Genomic DNA, 6865 nt, shown 5'->3' on the forward strand with positions numbered 1-6865 from the left:
CAGATAGATGCCCACCCAGACCCTCCCCTATAGGTTTAGGTTTTGCGGCCGGCGTCCGCACCTTTGGGGGGGTTACTGTCACGCCCTGACCTTAGATCCCTTTGTCTCTCTTTTGGTTTGGTCAGGGTGTGAGTTGGGGTGGGCATTCTATGTTATCTATTTCTGTGTGGTTCTCAATCAGAGGCAGCTGTCTATCGTTGTCTCTGATTGAGAATCATACTTAGGTAGCCTTTTCCCACCTGTGTTTTGTAGGTAGCTGTTTTTGTCTGCACCAGGCAGAACTGTTTCGGTTTCGTTCGTTCTATGTTTTTGTTATTTCAGTGTTCAGTTCAAATAAAAGTAGGAACACGTACCACGCTGCACCTTGGTCCTCTCCTTCCAACAGCCGTTACACCAATACACTGCTTAAAACTATTTGTTCAGAATGTGTAGGTTCACTAGTTAAAAAGAAAATAAATAATAATGTGTACTTTTTCAATGTTCTTTCTAAATAAAAATGTGTATTACTTTTACAAATAAAACTATATGCTAATGAACAAAAAAATCTAAACTAACATGTTAAATCATATTTTTCAGAGATCATATTTTTCAATTTGAGTAACGTTATTGTGTATTCTATGTAATGATGTCATCGCACAATGACATAAAGTCAGCACGATTCAGGTCTCTCCAGAGCTGTTTGCTCAGATTCAAGTCCGGGCTCTTGCTGGGCCACTCGGACATTCAGAGACTCGTCCCGAAGCCACTGCTGCATTGTCTTGGCTGTGCGCTAACAGTCGTTCTGTTATGGATTTATCCAAATAAATGTCACTAGAAAACAGCTTAAACTAATGCAAAGGCAGCTACTTTGCTTTTATTCTGGCTGTAAGTTAGCCGTAGAATGTCTCTAACAACCAAACCAATAGACCAAACGACCAGCCGGCTTGGGTGTCAACCCTAGGTTTGTGTCGGTACTATATCTTGTGGAAGGATGAAATAGTATGAATAAATGAATCAAACTTTTTATTAAAATATAGAAATCACATGTTGGTAACCCATTGTATAAGAACGATAATGCAGTCGAAGACCGCCTTTGGAGGATATTTGCATGGTTAGCCGGCCTTGGACTTCGTGTCGGGCCTAACAACACCAGTGTCAATATATCCTCCAAACACCAGCTTCTCGGGCATTATCACTTCAATCATTTTTATCAGTTAGAAAAGGTATTTTGAGTGGTATAGTTGACAGTAATTATTGTATTTTCGCACAAAACTCAGATTAGATGTATCGGGGTTAGTGCACCTACAACAAATACTATGGTATTTTATATTGTTTTTAGACACATTCACATAGTGATATAAAATGTAACTTCTTCCTATAAAGTATCCCAGTACAACCAAGTTAATAACTTTGAAAAATATAAAAAGTCAAATTCATTCCTTTGAATGACAATTATAAATAAAAAAAATGAAATATTTGGTCAAATTAAAATATTTTGTTTGGGGCCTCCCGAGTGGTGCAGGGGTCTAAGGCACTGCATCGCAGTGTTGCGGTGTCACTACAGCCTGGGGTTTGATCCTGTGGCATTACTGGCTGTGATCGGGAGTCCTATAGGGTGTCGCAAAATTCGCCCAGTGTCCTCTGGGTTAGGGGAGGGTTTGGCCGGGGGGGGCTTCACTTGGCTCATCGCGCTCTAGCAACTCCTTGTGGTGGGTCGGGCACCTGCAGGCGGATTTCAAACATCAGTTGAACAGTTTCCTCCGACACATTGGTGCAGCTGGCTTCCTGGTTAAGTGAGCGCGTGTTAAGAAGTGTGGTTTGGCATGTCATGTTTCGGAGGAAGCATGACTTGACTTTCGCCTCTCCCGAGCCCGTTGGGGAGTTGCATACGAGATGGTAATCACGAAATTGGGGAGAAAAAGTTGGTAAAAAAAATATAATAATTTGTTTATCAATTTTGTTTTCATCCAAATATTTGTTTCAAATAATTTTGTTGTTTTATTACCCCGTATTTTTAGGATCAAAGACTGTTACATTTAACCACACCTACTGGGTTAATTGTAACATTTCACCTATGACACTTTTGGTTTTAATTGTAAACGACTGGCATGTCCCAGAAACGTGGTTACAGTGAGTAATGGCAGCTGAGATATGTATGTTGTTTGAGTACAATTTTTTTTGTTTGATTAAAAACATTTTATACAAACAATATATGCGTCTTAGCTACCATTACTCACGGTAACTATGTTACATTTAGCCCCGGTCTACCCTAGCTCAATTTCTTTCCCTCCCTATAGCCTTTTTAAGTAGGCCTATGCTCCCAAATAGTCCTTGAATAGCCTACTGAGAATATTCATCATTGATATTTAGGAATATGCCAATTCACTTTAAACATCTTATTGGGAAAGAGGAAAGACATGTAGGCCTAGTGGTATGACATTTATATGGGGTGGGCCTACACACAGAGTTTTAAAAAACATGGGATAGAAGTGTTGAGGGAAAATGATTCGGGCCCAAAACACCAAAACTTCAACCTACAACCAAACACAACCTAGTCTAATCAAAAGAATGATGCAAGTGTGGATTTTATAGGATGCTTTTTTGTCATTAAGGAGGCTATAGTCTTTCTATAAGCTTTTTAAATGTTTCTTGTTTGTTTTATAAAATATAGACATTTGGAAATTAGAATGTCATTCCTTGTCAAAAGCCAGATTTTCCCTTTGTAAGGTTAATAGGACCTATTAGACATATAGGTGAAGACGGGTTTTTACTGGGCACTGATTTACTTGTGTGCCCATAGTTCCCAGTAAACACCCGTCTTCACCTATACCATTCCCCATTAACTGTTGCAAAAGCAGCAGCTACTCTTCCTGGGGTCCACACAAAGCAGGAAGCATGGCATAATACAGAACATTAGGAGACAAGAACAGCTCAAGGACAGAACTACATTTATTTGAGCAATATGAGATGGAACGGAGTTCCTCACATTATACCGTACGCTTTCTTGAATTTGATTTGGATTTGGGGACAGTGAAAAGACCCTTGGTGGAATGTCTGGTGGGGAAAGTGTGTGTCAGAGCTGTGTGTAAGTTGACTATGCAAACAATTTTGAATTTAACACATTAATGTTTCTTAGAAAAAGAAGAAGTGATGCAATCAGTCTCTCCTCAACTCTTAGCCAAGAGAGGCTGATTACGATGAAGAGCAAGACGTGCTGCTCTGTTCTGGGCTTAACTAGGTCTTTCCTTGCAGCACTGGACCACATGGCTAGACAATAATCATAATTAGACAAAACTAGAGCCTGCAGAACTTGTCTTTTGGAGTGTGGTGTCATCTCTTTATTACGGACAGACCTCTCCCAATCTTTACAACCATTGAATCTACATGTTTTGACCATGACAGTTTACAATCTAAGGTAAAGCCAAGTAATTTAGTCTCCTCAACTTGTTCAAATCAAATCAAATTTCAAATCAAATGTATTTATAAAGCCCTTCTTACATCAGCTGATATCTCAAAGTGCTGTACAGAAACCCAGCCTAAAACCCCAAACAGCAAGCAATGCAGGTGTAGAAGCACGGTGGCTAGGGAAAACTCCCTAGAAAGGCCAGAATCTAGGAAGAAACCTAGAGAGGAACCAGGCTATGAGGGGTGGCCAGTCCTCTTCTGGCTGTGCAGGGTGGAAATTATAACAGAACATGGCCAAGATGTTTAAATGTTCATAGATGACCAGCAGGGTCAAATAATAATAATCACAGTGGTTGTCGAGGGTGCAACAGGTCAGCACCTCAGGAGTAAATGTCAGTTGGCTTTTCATAGCCGATCATTTAGAGTAGCTCTACCGCTCCTGCTGTCTCTAGAGAGTTGAAAACAGCAGGTCTGGGACAAGTAGCGCGTCCGGTGAACAGGTCAGGGTTCCACAGCTGCAGGCAGAACAGTTGAAACTGGAGCAGCAGCACGGCCAGGTGGACTGGGGATAGCAAGGAGTCATCCGACCAGGTAGTCCTGAGGAATGGTCCTAGGGAACAGGTCCTCCAAGCGAGAGAAAGAAAGAAAGAAAGAAAGAAAGAAAGAAAGAAAGAAAGAAAGAAAGAAAGAGAGAGAGAATTAGAGAGAGCATACTTAAATTCACACAGGACACCGGATAAGACAGGAGAAATACTCCAGATATAACAGACTGACCCTAGCCCCCCCGACACATAAACTACTGCAGCATAAATACTGGAGGCTGAGACAGGAGGGGTCGGGAGACACTGTGGCCCCATCCGACGATACCCCCGGACAGGGCCAAACAGGCAGGATGTAACCCCAACCACTTTGCCAAAGCACAGTCCCACACCACTAGAGGGATATCTTCAACCACCAACGTACCATCCTGAGACAAGGCCGAGTATAGCCCACAAAGATCTCCACCACGGCACAACCTAGACAGGAAGATCACGTCAGTGACTCAATCCACTGAAGTGACACACCCCTCCTAGGGACGGCATGGAAGAGCACCAGTAACTCAGCCCCTGTAATAGGGTTAGAGGCAGAGAATCCCAGTGGAGAGAGGGGAACCGGCCAGGCAGAGACAGCAAGGGCGGTTCGTTGCTCCAGTGCCTTTCCATTCACCTTGAGATCGAGTCTGCGTCTCTCACATGGGTAGGCAGACCATTCCATAAAAATGGAGCTCTATAGGAGAAAGCCCTGCCTTCAGCTGTTTGCTTAGAAATTCTAGGGACAGTTAGGAGGCCTGCGTCTTGTGACCGTAGCGTACGTGTAGGTATGTACGGCAGGACCAAATCAGAAATATAAGTAGGAGCAAGCCCATGTAATAGCAGTAAAACCTTGAAATCAGCCCTTGCCTTAACAGGAAGCCAGTGTAGAGAGGCTAACACTGGAGTAATATGATCCATTTTTTTGGTTCTAGTCAAGATTCTAGCAGCCGTGTTTAGTACTAACTGAAGTTTATTCAGTGCTTTATCCGGGTAGACAGAAAGTAGAGCATTGCAGTAGTCTAACCTAGAAGTGACAAAAGCATGGATACATTTTTCTGCATCATTTTTGGACAGAAAGTTTCTGAATTTTGCAATGTTACGTAGATGGAAAAAAGCTGTCCTTGAAACATTATTGATATGTTCATCAAAAGAGAGATCAGTGTCCAGAGTAACGCCAAGGTCTTTCACAGTTTTATTTGAGACGACTGTACAACCATCAAGATTAATTGTCAGATTCAACAGAATATCTCTTTGTTTCTTGGGCCCTAGAACAAGCATCTCTGTTTTGTCCGAGTTTAAAAGTAGAACATTTGCAGCCATCCACTTCCTTAAAGCCACACCATTCATTACCAGATTCAGCTGAGGTCTAGAACTAAGTGAATTATTTGTACTAAATACAATGCTCTTAGTTTTAGAGATGTTCAGGACCAGTTTATTACTGGCCACTCATTCCAAAACAGACTGCCACTCTTTGGTAAGGGTTTCTGTGACTTCATTAGCTGTGGTTGCTGATGCATATATGGTTGAATTATAAGCACACATGGACACACATGCTTTGTTTAATGCCAGTGGCAGGTTATTGGTAAAAATAGAAAAGAGTAGAGGGCCTAGAGAGCTGCCCTGCGGTACACCACACTTTAAATGTTTGACATTAGAGAAGCTTCCATTAAAGTAAAACCTTTCATTTCTATTAGATAGATTGCCTTTTTGTGGATTCAGAGCTGAGGTTGAAAAGCCATAACACATATGTTTTTTCAACAACAGGTTACGGTCAATAATGTCAAAGGCTGGACTAAAATCTAACAGTACAGCTCTCACAATCTTCCTATTTTCCAATTATTTCAACCGATCATCAGAAATTTGTGTCAGTTTAGTACATGACAGGGCAGGTTACAGGGAAGATTTAAAACAACAAACTGCAGGGATCTAGACAGCCATAAACCAGAGACAATCCATTGTCCCAGTCACAATGGCTAACCGCGACATTGTCCCGTCGCCTCTTCACTCAAGCTTCCAAACAATTATTCTTAAGAAAACCTGCTTGCTTGATATGCAGCTAGCAAGCCCAAATAGCTCCTCGGACCCTTTCCTTGGTTGGCAGGATCACTGGACAGAGACTAGCAGTCCCAGCAACTGATGCCAACTGCGTTTCGAGATCCAAACTAAAAAGTTAGCTAGCTACTAAGAACTTTCCAATACACTTTCAAAACAACAAACTTTTTTTTAAAACAACAAAACCAAGCTCTTCCTCGTTCCGCGTTCAACCGGAAGTGAGTGAAAGGTCAAAGGTCTAGGAGTAGCTAATGATTGTCTGTTTGGAAATAAAGAGAGAGCAAGAGAGACAGACAGAGAGAGAGAGTATCAGCATCAGCATCTCTGGACCAGTCTGCTGTAATGGAAAGAAGCTGCAATTATCAGCAACACCAAACTGTGCTTCACTTCACGCCATTCTTGTTTGTCCTGATTTTGAGGAGAGCTCTTTCGTATATAGGCTAGGCTACTTCATTATTTTCGATCATGTTGTCTTAAGTATTTAACTGAGCTAGCCCATCCTCACGGTGGAAGGAACACTGGTAAATGAGACTGGAATTTCTGCGTCTTTTTCCCAACGCAGTTAAGCCAAAACCAAACCCCGTTATTCAGAGGGACGTTCTACTACGCTCCCATTGGCTAGAGACAGTGACCTTCCAAGGTAAGGATGGAAAGTGTAATTTAACAATTAGCAGGCCTGTTATTATCATGTTTGTGTAACCGATGTGAAATGGCTAGCTAGTTAGCAGGGTGCGCGCTAATAGCGTTTCAATCGGTGACGTCATTCGCTGAGACCTTGAAGTAGTTGTTCCTCTTGCTCTGCAAGGGCCACGGCTTTTGTGAAGTGATGGGTAACGATGCTACGTGGGAGGCAGTTG

The sequence above is a fragment of the Oncorhynchus mykiss genome, chromosome 5 (genome assembly GCF_013265735.2).
Source record: "Oncorhynchus mykiss isolate Arlee chromosome 5, USDA_OmykA_1.1, whole genome shotgun sequence".
Classification (NCBI taxonomy): Eukaryota; Metazoa; Chordata; class Actinopteri; order Salmoniformes; family Salmonidae; genus Oncorhynchus; species Oncorhynchus mykiss.